This window comes from Nylanderia fulva, unplaced genomic scaffold (assembly GCF_048542155.1).
Source record: "Nylanderia fulva isolate GAGA-0341 unplaced genomic scaffold, ASM4854215v1 Scaffold12, whole genome shotgun sequence".
Classification (NCBI taxonomy): Eukaryota; Metazoa; Arthropoda; class Insecta; order Hymenoptera; family Formicidae; genus Nylanderia; species Nylanderia fulva.
In genome coordinates, this window is record NW_028189409.1 from 6175014 (window position 1) to 6190460 (window position 15447).

At 30.4% G+C, this 15447-nt stretch overlaps 1 protein-coding gene and 1 long non-coding RNA gene across 6 annotated transcripts in view; one reads left to right on the top strand and one right to left on the bottom strand.

Annotated features, from left to right (window-relative positions):
* Positions 1-6519, bottom strand: part of LOC114935197 (uncharacterized) — a 49170-nt gene extending 42651 nt beyond the window's left edge. For 2 of the 4 annotated variants that reach the window (XM_029307930.2, XM_085479491.1), the window contains exon 1: positions 5932-6519. The gene's annotated coding sequence lies outside the window, so the exon portion shown is untranslated. The remainder of the gene's footprint in view (positions 1-5931) is intronic. The other 2 variants (XM_029307932.2, XM_085479492.1) reach the window with 1 other exon arrangement.
* The window catches only part of LOC114935199 (uncharacterized), a 32876-nt gene continuing 23911 nt past the window's right edge, over positions 6483-15447 (top strand). For both annotated transcript variants that reach the window (XR_003820447.2, XR_003820446.2), the window contains exons 1-2: positions 6483-6648; positions 11356-11402. This is a non-coding gene — a long non-coding RNA (uncharacterized LOC114935199). The remainder of the gene's footprint in view (positions 6649-11355; positions 11403-15447) is intronic.

The following is a 15447-nucleotide window of genomic DNA, read 5'->3' on the forward strand; positions in this document are numbered from 1 at the left end:
AATCCAGCTAGGAACGTTTTAGATTTTCCAACCAGTGCTCATTGTAAATTCAAATTGTACGCAAACTGCACGATCACGGTTTGATATATTATCATTGCTGTATGATCAACAATCTTGAAGTGTTGATGTTGAAATGCAGATAATTGGTTCTCGATGATTTCTTCGATAATCATTTCTTATCACTTTTTCAAACTGTAGTAGCAAAGAGATGATTGTGACATTTACATATCATTTACAATTTATCAATGATAAATAATATTTTATAAAATTGGATTCACAGCTTAAATATATACAAAAAGCTATTCTAGAATTCATATCTGAATAGATTAAAATTCTTTATTAAAAAGCAAATCCATTATAACTTACTGAAAAATAAGATCTCGTATTTTTATTCAAGCTTATTGTTAGATATGAAGTGTATTTATAAGATAAAATAATGAAACAGAATTCCTTAAATATATTCAATCTTGAATAAATGCTGTCTCTCAGCATTCATTGATGTTCAGACCAAACTACTTTGTACTTTAAATTAATTCGAAGACAGTGCACAAAAAAAAAAAGAACAAGACAGCTTGTACACATTGTGTTAAACTAAAAATTCAGTTACAGAGATTATTCGAGAATAAAACGAGAGAAGAGATAAAAATCTGCCGCCGGAAGTGCTTAGCATGCAGCGCGGGTGCATTTCCTCCCGTTAACGCAATTTTACATGCTCGCGTTGCTTCGGATTTGCCAGTTCCATTCCTCTAACGTCGTGACTCAGAATGAAAAGTCAACGTTATCTCGCGTATTTTATTTTTCGTCGGCTCATTGTTATCGCGAAAAAATGTTGGATTACAGGTGTCCTTTTGTTCGTATCGACCAGGGGCTCGTATCGCGAATGCTATCTCTCTCTCTCTCGGCGCTTTGTATGTTTAATGGTCTAGCTATATCTGCGCACTGCTGCTTTAAAATGAATAATCAGCAGCAATAACAGACGAAGCGTTTAAAAAAATAAAAAGCAAGGGAAACCTGACGGCCACGATCGTGCAATCTGCGAGCAGAAGCGCAAATCATAAATCATGACTCAAGCTTCTTCTGAAACTGCCTGAGTCATCTTCTTGAAGGTTCGTTTGGTGCATCGAATATATTTATTTCAAGATTTTTATAATAATGGAGAAAAGAATTGTCTAGGAGAAATCAAATACGATATACAACAATAAAATGTCCTATACTCTTTCGTCAAATTTTATCTTGTTTCATATAGTAAACCGATTAATAAAAGTTAATAAAAAAATAATTAATAAAAATTGACATATTTTTCTATCGTAATTAATCTTGAATTTTTAAAGCACTTAGAAAGTCACATTATTTTTTATATTTTTTATATTTAACAAAATTGAAGTAATTTGGGAATGTATCATAGTAAAAAGAATTTTTAGCAAAAATGTGATATTAATTTGAAATACAAATATGCTGGACTGCTCCACTTTTTAATCATATATTAAAATTTGTTTTAAGTTAATAGTGTGCATCAAATTATATCAACACAGGACGTGTTCAGAAACTTCTTGAAAAAAATAGGCTATATGGAATTTGTTCTAGATATATTTTGTAATTATAATCTGCAGAGAGATGCCGTCGTACATCAAACTCACTTGACACAGATCTCATTTCAGGAATGTAATTTCCGTAGTACTTTACCATTAAATAACGAAGCGAAATTACATTGTAAATTCCACAGTTCTGGAATTTATTATTCGATTAATCGCTACAAAGCTTTGACCGTTTCAAGCAATGAGATTGCTCGCGGCAGAAATAATTTGATGTCCGCGAGAGTAAGAATTCCGCATGTCGTTCTCTCTTTCTCTCACAACTGGCGTTTAGAGACGTTTCGTCTCTCGAGATAAATAAGAGGAGAACGCGGGCACAGATGAGTCAGAATTTCTCCGTAAACTTTCTAATATCATTTAAGAAACTCGCAGAAAGATCCTGCGCGTCCTTCTACTTCACAATTCCGAACGCTAATATAATTAATCGATCGAACGAAACGATTGTATTTGATGTATAATTCGAAAGAACGGCGAAAAAAGTCGCTTTACATTTTATCGATGCCCGAAGGTTAATCGCACCTTAAGCGTTTTCCCACCGCTTAATCATTTGTGGGAAAAGCGTGGGTGATAAATGAGCACGGCGAGGAAAAGTTACAGGCATAATTGCTTGATGGGAACCATGTGGTCACGTGCGCTTTATTTATGAGATGCGGAAGAATGAATACACGTAAAGTTCGCGCATGTAGCATTACTATATATATGTGAAATATTTGAATAATTATAGCGCACAATTAAAGCCGAGAGCAAAACGAAACAACGGTGTTATGAATAATAAATTATATGTACAGATATTAGCTGTTAACAGATATTAATGCAGGTGTTATCCTATTTGTGACTGTTTTCCCTAGAATTACATGTTCTCCGATATCTCTCTACATAGGATAATTGTTGCACTATAACTTAATATATTATATCATCTAGGTCAGTCGTTAATCCAGTAATAATGTTATAATAAACAGGAATCTCACTTAAACTAATAAACACGTTAAATTATATATTAGTATAATATTATATTGCAAGCTTATTGATTCATACAGAGAATAAATAATTTGTGTTTAATCAATAACATTGAATTTAAATCATCAGATCATTTTATGTAAATTTTGAAACAAATCAAATTTATTTAATAATTAATTATATATATTATCATTATAAAATAATGCTATCTTCAAAATGATATCATAAAGTTACAAGGGACATAGCGATGTGGTATGCAATGATTAAAAATTTCTTTAGCTGATTTAATTGTCAAGGATTATTACACAATGTAACATGCAATTCTAAGTTTTCGTCGAGTTTTTTTAAGGATTCTTGAATGAATGTATGACCTCTTTTAAATAAACAAATACGTTACTCTTTATAATTAGATTAATAAAGTTATACGTTAAATCTTAAAATTATACAATAAACTTTTTACACACTATTACTATTTTTCATCCTATTATATATATAATTATATCAATAACAGTAACAAAATAAATATATTCGATCAGAGATAAATGAGTGAATCTGGAAAAATGGAATTATCTCAATTCTCATAAAAACAGTTTCTATCAATAAAATTCATCTTTATTGAAAAGCACTGCGATTTCAATGGAAAATTCTTACCTGCGAAATACTGCATTCAAATCTCTATTTATTTCTCCGACAAATAAAATTTCAAATTAACGAAGGAAAATCAAATTGATTTTATTTCGCAAGTTTTCGAGAGCAAACAGCGCTCATTAGAGTTTGCAGAATTGATGAGCGTAAATTCGCCATCGTAATATCTCATGCATTTTAATGAGCAACATTTTGAGAGTAGATTTGTTCTCGTAGCAAGAAGGAATAGAAATTAGTTGCACTCAAAAACTAAACTGTAAACTTAATTAACTAATAAACGCGTCTTTCTCTCTCTTTCTCTCTTTCTCTCTTTCCCCTTTCCCTCCTCTGCCTCTTTCTCTCCTTTCTCTCTTTCTGTCTCTTTCTGTAATAAATATATCGTACTATGGAGTTTGAAATTGGCCAATTAACGATGGCGTTGTGTTGCAAAAATCAATATCTTGAATGCGTATCAAATGTGGTAAAACCTGTCATGTCTTTTCGCCATTATATTCCACAATAACTAATCTTTAATCTATACAAATTATATACAATTTTATAATTGCGACGTATTAAAATAATGTACTTTTATATTAGAATATATATTATAAAATATAAAACAATATTATACATTGAACATAAAAATTATGATACTTTATCATACGCATACAAAATATTGTAAAAATTGCTATATCGATGAAAATCAGAGTTATAATTTGCTGTTCACTTTTAAATTTCACTTTTATATTAATTAAATGAGACCTGGAAATTTCTGGAATTTATAAATTATAGAAAATTGTATTATTTTGTCGTTTCTTCGATCAATAACAAAATATATAATAAATTCGCAAAGATATGTAATTAGAAGGAATCATTAACATGTAATACAGTTAAACTAGTAATACCTTCGTGTAATATTAATGTGTTAATAAACAATTTAATTCTAATTTACATGCATTATGCAATTTTCAGCCCGAAGCATTTTCTTCTATGTTGTGATATAGTATATCTGAACAATGATCATGAATCATGTATCAATCTCTGATGTAAATTGCTTTTACGTTGTATGCAATTCAGAAATTTCGTTTTACTAATGCTATTAACCAACGAACGAAATTTTATCAAGGTACGAATAAAACCATTTAATAAATTATTGATGTAGACAAGCGAATAAAAATTGATTAATAATGATTAAAAAATTGATTAATAGAAAATGTGTTAATTGATATCAAATGTTATTTTATTCTCCAATAAATTGCTACCTTTCTCAGGAAATAATTATATTTACAATAATAAACTATGTATGCTAATATATTTTTTTATAAACTAATTCGCGAATATATATTTCTCTTTGTACAAATAAAAGACTGACTTTTTTTGCATCGTAAATTCAACAATATGACAATATAAATTGCCGTTGCTAAGAGATCAGTATTTTATAGAAACATTGCATCCACATAAAACCTTGCAATTTCAAGAAAATTCTTTTCCGTGAATATATATACACTGCTTAGTTTACGGTTCATCGTCTCAAGCGACTCTACGCCTTATTTTTAACCCTTTAAAGCAACGTCAACAGAACCGGCGCGTGTTCGTTCTTACGTGAAAATCGAGGGCAATGAATCTGCACTTAACTACTTGGTAATCGCTCCAATTGACACAGACAAACTGGTAACTTGAGTAAAAATGAAAATTACGTCGCGATACACAGCAAAACTAGATCAATCAAACTACTATAAATTAATACTCTACTACATAAACTACTTTGTACTCTGTTATAAGCAGTTATAATAGTCTTTAAGAGAAAATGCAAAATAATTTACATAGGGAGTTAAGAAAATCAAGATCCATCTCATTTAACTTTTTGGATAATAAAATGCTAATTTCAAAGATGTTCGATATAATTAATTACAGATTTATTTTCCTTAGACAAAAAGTTTCTGTTGATTATAAGGAAAGAAAAATAAATTGGCATTTTCCTTTTTGATAATAGATTATTTTTCAAATTTCTTTTTCTTGCAAATATGTAGAAAGAAGAAAGAGAGAGAGATATTAACATTTTGCAATATTCTAGCATGATATTTTTGATAATGTATATGTGTATGCGCAATATGCTGCATAGAATTCATCCATTAAATTCAATACTATCATTAATATATATTTTAATAACCTTCAATAATTCTATTTGATTGTTTTTTCTTGTTGCATCTTTCTTTATAACGTTTGTTCGCGAATAAAAAATGCTCCAAAAAATGTTGATGATCGAGGTTATATTATTATAATAAATATGATTTATTATTAATTATTATTATTGAAAATAGGAAATATTATAAGTTCAAGTGACAGAGTGGAGAAATATTTATACTTGAAGACCATGAATCTTGTATTTTACAAGATATTGTACCTATATTTTAAAAATATAATTTGAAAAATATATATCATATACTTGATCATAATAAGACTAAAAATCTTTGTGCTTTTAATTAAATATTGCATTTGACTTCAAGATAAATGGGAAAGAAATTTTTCAAGAAAGCAAACTTAAATGATTATTTTCAAACAGTTTGACAGATAGTCGGTCGTTGTAACAGGATGTCGTCAATGTGAAAACGATTTATACATGATGACTGATCGCGAAAATATGAACGAAATTTGCAATTCAAAGTTTGCGAAGGCGCATGCAATCTTTATGGATATACTATAAATCGGAGCAAATGTATTTCTATGAATAATTTCGTAAAAGATTCAGTTTACTTACTACGAGCAGATCTGAACGTCGTTTTGTTGTCGAAGACGGCAGCAACGGCTCCGCATTATCGTCTTCGCGCACCTCTATTTCTGACCTCCGTTCCTCTATTGCACTCTCCTTCACGACGAGATGCCTGAAGTTATCGGCTCGCGCGTTCTAATCTTCGTCCTTTTCCCGCGCACCGCGATACTCTATTCCCTATCCTTATCCTTCTTGCACGATCGCGCGATTTGCACTACACCCGCGGGGCACAACACACTGTACCCATGACGACGTTCTCTCTCTCTCTGTTTCAACACTTATACGATTATATAGTAATTTTTCGTTTATCCGACACCACGAATTTGCTTCTGTTACCGAGAGATCAAGTGGTATAATTAAAATACGTACGCGCGATGTTAAAAATGTACGAGGAAACACACGGAGTAGTTTTGCTCCGATTTGGCGCCAAGTGCGCGCGAACGACGAAAATCAACCCCACTCGGTGACGGTCGGCGCGCTACTGACGCTCGGCGGAGGTATAGCGACGGCGCACAGTTTTAAAGCTGGCGAGACAGACACGCGCATGCGCCGCGTCTGAGCGTTGCGCGCATACTTCACGCGTCTCGTCCCGAGTCGCGAGTCTCGACAGCGAAAAACGCGCGATCCTGCGGTTCTACGAGTGAAAGATTTGGTCAGAAAATATTATTGTGCTGTGTGTTTGTCGAGTCTATTCGTTTCTCATCGGTAAGTGGTTATTTACTTTGTTCGTCGCGCAAATTGTGCGAATAAAAAAAATAATATTGAGACAACCTGTATACGCGCGCGAAGATCGATGATGAATGATAGTACATGATCAAAATTGTCTGTTAAAATATGTGTGACATGGGCATATGTTGTTCTTCGAAATATGTCTTCTCATTTATATCGTTAACATTTTGCGAGTAATGGCTGAATGATCAATACGCATGATCATGTATGCTTAAAGTTCTTTAGAAATTGACGATGACTATAACCTTATAAAGACAATATACGCGCTCGAAATATAATCTCTACATCTCGACTTGCTAGAGATGCTCGATTTGGAAAGAAGATATGTATTATTGACTGCACGTGCATTATACGTGTATATATGCATGTGCATACCGATCTATGGCGTGAATGGAATTCTGGTAATAAAAAGCGGAAATCCACGGCGGGATAATGTCATGAATACACAACGCAATATCTATTGTTCTTCAGATTTTCCTGAATAACTGCCTTTGAAAGCGTGCCAACGCTTTAGTTTATATTTAAGCATAGAAAGAAGTAAGAGAGAAAAATCTTTATATCCAATAGAGTCTTGAAATAGTTTTTTAAAATTAATAAACTAATCTTATATTATTATTAAAATATGTATTCAATTTGTGAGTCATATGTAAATAATATAAATTGACTAAGACAATAAGCAAGAAAATAAATTGTTTATATATGTAACACAGATATTTTCAAGAACAATGTAATATATAAGTACATGCGGTATTTATATTATTTATGAATTAAAACACTGTCATAGAATATGATCAATGCACTACGTAATATGTTTTTTTTTCTTAAATTACTCGGCAATACAAATTGATATAAAACAGAATTATTTGCCATCTTTGAATAAAATTGTTGAAGAGGTAGGTGAAACTTATAGTCTCACATATTACACAGTATTTTTCCGCAGGCACAGATGGTAATTATCTACGAGTGTATGCACACACACATATACATAATGCATATATATAAATGTGCCGGGGAAAAAATACCAAAATTATCGGTGTGATGTATACTGGTGTGCTTGTCTTTTCGTTACGTGCTTTGTCTTTGAAAATTGTACGTGCAGCACCGGAAACCAAGCAAGCGACCGTATAGTGATCGTTTCTTATTACTGTTTTTGAGTTAGATAATTGCTGGGCAAAAGTTAATTGTTATATTAGTTTTTATTATTGAATTAATTATTTTAATAAAACAATTATTTAGAAACGTTTCATCAAACGCGAATAAATTTTAATAAATTTTAATCAAACTTTTTAAATCAAATTCTTGATATTTAATTAAATGTGTAAATAATATTCTAAATTGACAAATGTATTATATGAAACTCTAATAATTTAAAGATTTATTATATTAAATGCCAAATAATTACCTAAGAGCGAAACTTACAGAAAGAATTAAAAAGAAATTTTCTAAATTTTTGCTAGTTGTTGCTGCGTTTTACGCGATGGCGATATGCAGGGCCATTGCGATTTTTATTTTTTGCGTAAATCACTTTCCTCTGACGTTTACATGCGATGGCACAGGAGAATGCACTCTTTTTCACGCGTCTGCTAGGTACATACGCTTTTTATCGCACGCGCACGCGATAAAATGCGAAAATTCGCTGTGTATGTATTCGTTGCAGCGCATGTGACTTCCTGGTTATGAATTGTGTATCCGAAAATCATGTTTTCCTGTTTACTGATAATCCAATGACTGATGAACGTGTGACTGATTTATTTGAAACTTTATTTAAAAACTTTTTTACTGTCTCGTGTCAATTCGAATAATTCACCATCGTTTTTATTATATATGTCGAGAAACTTTTCACATGACCATATATTACAATTGAGAAACGTAGCGTGAAAAGTATAGCGACTTTAGTTCTCTAAATATTATCATAATTACACACTATTAAAACTTTTCTCTTAAAGTTATTGCGCAGCGATGAAAAGTTTAATGGCTCTCTTCTGTATGTAAATCGATTAATTTTACGGAGAAAATTTTCGCTACATTTATTACACAAGATGTTTCCAGAAATTGAATCAACTATTTTGTTAATTTCGAAAAAGCTAGAAATCAATAAAGAAAATTTAGGATTTTTACGTAAGTTAAATGTTTGTTATTTCATTTCTTATTATTATCTATATAGGTAGATATATTTAAGGAATATTATACGGAGATTGTTAACTTTCTATGAACAAAACTGGCAACTATAACGCAATCGATTTCTACGATGTCAGTGAGCATGAAAAATTTAACTTGATCGATTACAGCATCAGTACGTGAGTCATATTTTATACAGTTTAGGAAATTGCTATATAATCATAGTTGTCGCAAGATAATGATAAAATAAGAGTTTTGCCATATTTTTTTAACAAAAAAGCCATTATTTAGATATGTACTTACCAATTTATGTGTTAAAAGAACAGATACGTTTAGGCAGTGATGTCTAACAGAAAAATAATTCATTTACTTAATGATCCACGGAATATATGCGAGCTCGATTCGAGTCCTCGCGTGCATAATTTGATCCATAGATCATGTTAAGTGAATCGTGAAGCAAGTTGTTTGATAAACACGCTCGACGAGCATCGACGAGCAAATTGTCAGTACATTACGCAATCTCGTTATTTGATTTATGTAGGTAAAATCGATAACTCATATGAGTCAGAGCTGACAATCCGCAGGTGTGCATTTAAGGGATTCCGCAAATCAATCACAAGAAGAAACATATGCCTGTTCACATTGCGTCATATGAGATTATCTTTTGCGTGCTACTTTTTTAATTCCTTATTAAATAATATTTTAAATTCCAAAGATCAAAAAGTTCAATAGTTTTTGGTTTAAAAATTTTACAAAATTAGATTTTCTTTATAGCATAAGATATATATTTCTTCTTTGGAAATGTGAAACATGCAAATGCAAAATGTAAATATCCAGATCTTCTTTGAATATTTAAAAGTAAGATATCTCTTGCGAGCGTGATTTTTTAAAAGTAGAATTTATTTGGGAAAATCTGAACGTTTTTTATTTATTATGCTACTAATACATTTTTTATGAATTTAAATTTCTGATAAATTTTAAACGATTTGTATATTTTATAATTAATACTTTGTGGAATAAAATGTGGAAATTTGTCATAAATGATTAAATTGATCAATAATTGATCGATAATAATAAGCTCTATTTTATTCTTCATGTGTGGATCTCTTTTAAACTCTTTTTACTATAAATAAATGAATAAATTGATGGACAATTATACTGCCACATTTCAAAATTAAATATTTAGTAAAAGTAATCTATCTTTTAAAGTATTTATTTTAAGGGCATTTGATCTACATACATATTATAGTTACATAAAATATTTTTATATTATTTTGAATTTAAATAGTTACATTTTTTAAATTTAAAAATAATTATAAAAATTATTCTAATAAAGAGTATCAAGCAATTTTTAAAAATAAATGCAGTAACAATTGAATTGTTGAAATCAACGAGAAATTATTTTTGCAAATAACAAATAATAAAATAAATAAATTATATATCATTCACCTGATAACACATTTACTCAATATCTAAGTCTTCTTATCTTTTTCTTTGTTGCTTCTTTATGGCACACACTCATTCGCGAAAAACACTGTTAATGATGATTGCTCGCATATAAATCATTACGATAATTATCCAGCATTTTTACAAAATCACTTTTTACAGCACTTTTAATATTTACGCGAAACTCTAATCTACTCTACTTCCAAAAATTGTGCAATTAAATTTATATTACATATATTGTAACATAGCACTAACATAACATTGACAAGAGGAAAAATATTTAGCTTCAAGCAATTGTTAAAAAAACAATGATTGCAATTAAATGATAATTGATAATGCCTATCCCTGTCATTTCGATTTTTACTTGAAATGTATAAATCGTATGAAATACATGTTACGATAAATAGTCATCATTTCAATACGAGTTGTCAATCGCGAGGATCAATTAATTACGTGGGTATCTAATTATTCTCAGCAAATGATCGTATTTGATATCTCGTACTTGTCGCGTTCGCGTTTCAAAAAATACTGAGATGATGACTTATATACGGAAGCGACCGACAAAAGAATGACAACAAAGCGGTCGCGCATGAACAATAGCGATTTATACAGCTGACAAGACGAATATAACACCAAAAGACAACGGCGTCATACAGATTCTTAACGCTATTTGCTTTTTACACGATAGTTTTGTTATCATTCGGGTGGCGACATTCCGGCGGGCCAGCTGCTTCGTCTGTCATCTTATTATCCTTCAAAATGCGATTATGGGAAAATGGGAAGATGCTAGAGGCGATTATATTATATTACTATGATTATCATTCTAATTAGCTATTATCGATGAATAATTAATTCTCAAATGCACATAATTATAATACACCTATTTATCAAAGCAAATATTTCGTGCAATTGTGATTCAAATAGCAATTAAAACGATAAAGAATGATAATATATCAATATACTATAATTTTCTCTCAAAGTTATGTAACTTTTTTTATTAGATATTAATTTACATTTTATATTATTAAAATCTAATTAAATTATTTTTTAAATATCAATTAATTATAAATTAACAATTTTGGACGCTGTTTTATAATGGACATTTGTTTTTTTTTATAGATCAACACAGTGTGTATACTACAACTTCGTTGCTGCGCATCGTACCGGTGAGTTTTATCTTCATCTTGGATTGATAAAATATAATAGGCTTGCAAAAATTATGCCAGAGATATGAAAGATGTATAAGAAAGAGAAGAGAGAAAGTTTTATAATAGCGAATGTTGCACATACAAAAATTTTCTGGTGATTATTTTTACATTTTATTGTTAAATAAAAAAAATAAATATTGACATTTTCTTTAAGATTTTCGTATGAAAAAAATAAATTGTTACAAGCTCTTCAGACAATCCAAAATATTCGCTCACATTTAAATATTTGAAAAGTTTGTGATTATTTTCTTTATTTTTCACGTGAAAGTTTGTTAAAGAATTTTATTTTACATTTATCACGAAAGATAAGAATTTCATTAATTAAATAATTTTTATATTAGATTTGTTTTTTCTTATTGATAGTAAATATACCTACTAAAGTAATGCAGTAGTAATTTTTGTATTTAATACGTAACATTTATTTTACATAGAAATTTCAGTTTCTCATTGTTTTTTATTATTTCATTATTTATTTCGAGCTTTAAATAAATTAATAATTAATGTAACCTCTTTATACATTTAACATGTTAATGTGACAATTTTTGCAGGCCCCTGCTTAATTAATTATTCGCGGATTTATTTTCGCTCCAAGCTTCAATAAAGTATAAGGAACTTGCCAATCCAATTTCCCGGATTACAACTCGGGGTTAGGAATTTCCGTTGTCGGAAAGCTGGATTGGTTGAGTTCGATTTAACTCCGGCAAAGCGTATTTCAGACAAAATGTATTTCGTTCTATATTCTCGGGGGATCTTTAAAGTTAATATCAGAATATCGCGTGCACGCAAGGGCCGCAGATGCGTCAAAGCAGGCCTGCGTTAAACGATGCGGAATTATTAACTGTTTAAAACAAGATTTCACAACTCAATTAATTAATTATTATTCGCGCATCCAGAGATGCGTTAAGATATAACTAAATATATCAATAGAATGCAAATGATAAAAAAGAATTTCGTTATACGCATGCACATATAAATCTAATAATTTTATATTAATTTAAACGAGACGTGAAGCAATTAAGTATTGATTAATTATTGCATCGAAATTTTTTTTCATAGATCTTTGCATCTTTTTATTAATATTTATCAATACTAATAATTAACAGTAAACGTGTTAGAAAGATGTATTAATTAGAAGAATGACGCATGGCGATTGATGTTATAAATAAAATCGAACGCACGCCCCTCGCTAAATTATCGGTGACACCGACAGATGAAATTTTCCTGAATATATCGCAAGTTGACGTATAGCGTGTTCGATGTCACATCGACACACGCATATAAAATAGTAATTTTGCAGAAAATTCATGGTTGCATTCATGCACCCGAGAGAGGAATGAAAAAAAAATATTGGACTAAACATACACATATATTTTTAAAATAACATGTGTACAATATATAAATATAAGTTGTACAAAATGTGATGTATTTATATGAAAAATTATTAGCTATATTTTTTTTTTATTAAAGTTGAGATGCTACTCATCTCCAATTTTACACTAGAAAGTAAACGAAAGTTGTATCAAAACAGGATTTGCTCTAAATCAAAAGTGTTACAACTTTTTATGCTAATCGACTGCATTTACATGTATTTATCATGCATATAATTTATGCATATCGTGCACATGTGCATCAATTTCTGTTCACAAAAATCACGTTCTATTTAATCGCTAGCGACGAACGAGACCAAGGTTTTCCAATAAATCGCAAGGCTTAGCCGGCGACATTCTGGCACTAAAGAGACGGAGATTAAAATGAGAGGATTTCCTTGACATACGAGGCAGTACTCAGCACTGACCGTTATTGTTCAAAATCCTTGTGCTAATTCTATAATTATCTTAATCCGTTAATTGTTTTAAGCAAAATAAATGGGACTGAGCCAAAATAAGCTATAAATTAGATTTAAACAATTATTTCTGTTTATATAGTATAATAAAAATTTTATTAGTACAAGCTAGTTTTGATTAAAGATTAATTAATTAAATATATAAACTTATTTCTCTTTTTTTCTCTTGTTATAAAATTAATTTTGTCTTTATTATCACAATTATTCTGCAATACTATTGATAATCTTACTAAAATATTGGTTTATTTTAATAATTTTGCATACGATTTGAATCTTCTGAATTCTTTTTTAATCCATTTTTACCATTCCGGAGATTTTTTATTAGTTAGAAATACACTTTTTACACTCATTGTCAGATATGTTTGACAAAGACGTGCATCGCACCTTTATTTGCTCGTTTTGATGCTAAATAGCATTCAAGATCGAGCCACTAATTTCGCGACGAGGAGCAACTGGCACGAATCAAGTTGCAATATAGGGTTACGGAATTACAAGGCAAGGTTGTCGCTCGGTTCGTCCTTAATAAGGTTAATAGAGGACGCCGAGATGGCTGCGCGATTTCCTTGACACAGGCGGTCCGCGTTTTAATCTAATTACAGTTTTTTTAACGACAGCGCGAAAATCTATTTACTCTGCCGATATATAGCTTCGGATACTTTCGTAGAAAAAAAGACATAAAATGTCGTGTACTTGTCTTTTAAGTGCACTTCGAAGACTCAGTGATTGCTACTCGTAATTACTTCAAGGATTCACTCACAAACAGCTTTGCTACTCCGACTTATCAGTGACATTTAAACGTAACGAGGACACTTTAATGGAAATCTTTTGTTTAAAGAATAAAAAAATATAAATTTTTATCAATTATATAGCGTTTTAAAACATTCTGAAAGCGGCATTTCGACTACTTCATTTTTGAGACATTTAAAAAATCTTATAAGACGTAAGAATAATAAATTAATTTCCAATATATATAATAATATATTGTATCTGGAAAAATTATATTTATGAAGTAGATATACGAGAATTTAATTGTGTTTTTTGGAATATGACAGTGTACATAAGAATGATTAAACAAGAGTATATTATACATAGATGTTATAATGTACGTTTGCTCAAAGAGAAAGTTTAAAACATTCATTTTGAAGGAATATGAAAATATTTATTGCCAGTCAGATTTACGTCATTATCGCATGGTTTCAACTGTTGTTAATATCTGCTGTCCGATAAACGGCATGACGTGGACATGGACTGTGTAGAGAATTCGATACTTCCAGTCCAGACATGATGTTTATTTTCGCTAAACTTGTAATTTATCCCGGGGGCGTATCGTTCTGCTAGAAATGTCAAGCATATTCTCGATATAGTTCAAAAAATACGCTAACATACACGTCACACAAATGTCATATTCATATTGTGGTTAATTGACATTGTTGTTATCTACAAGTAGGTATAAATAAAATGTTATGCGGAGAAATGTAAAAAAATTTATGCACAGAACGAATAACAATTTAATTATCACATAGCATTTAGCAATAATTAAATTCTTTCTAGAGAGAAAAACAAAAGCTAGATATTTAAAACAATTTAATCATAAAAAACAAAATAATTTTATAACACTTGTCAATAACAGAGAGAGCACAGAATATTGTCGAATTTTAAAATACGCGAGTGATAGAAAAAACGCGCTTCGGTTCTCTCTTTTTTTCACAAACGCATGAGCAATTTTTGTCTATATGTGGTACCACTGTACGAATGTACAATGGACAACCGAATGTGCATGCACTCGGAAATGAAATACAAACGAATATACTTCACTAGCAGTGCGTACACTCGTTACGAGATTTTCTCGAATTTTTCGAAAGCGCGGCCTTTTTTTACACGAGTAAATATTTGTCGATCGCAACACGTGCGCGTTTCTTCTAATCAATCTTGGAAAGGGACGTTTAATTTCCATTGCGCATGAATATGAGATACGGCACTGTAATTTCGTAATTAATTTCTTTCTTCCACATTGTCTTTAGATTATGTAATTTTCATTAAAATAAATGTTAATGAAATTATAAGCAATCATATTTTCCTAGAGTTTGATGAGAGTTTGTTGAATGCAGCAACATTATAATTAATAATTTGTAGCTAATTTTCTAAAATTATGTTGTGATT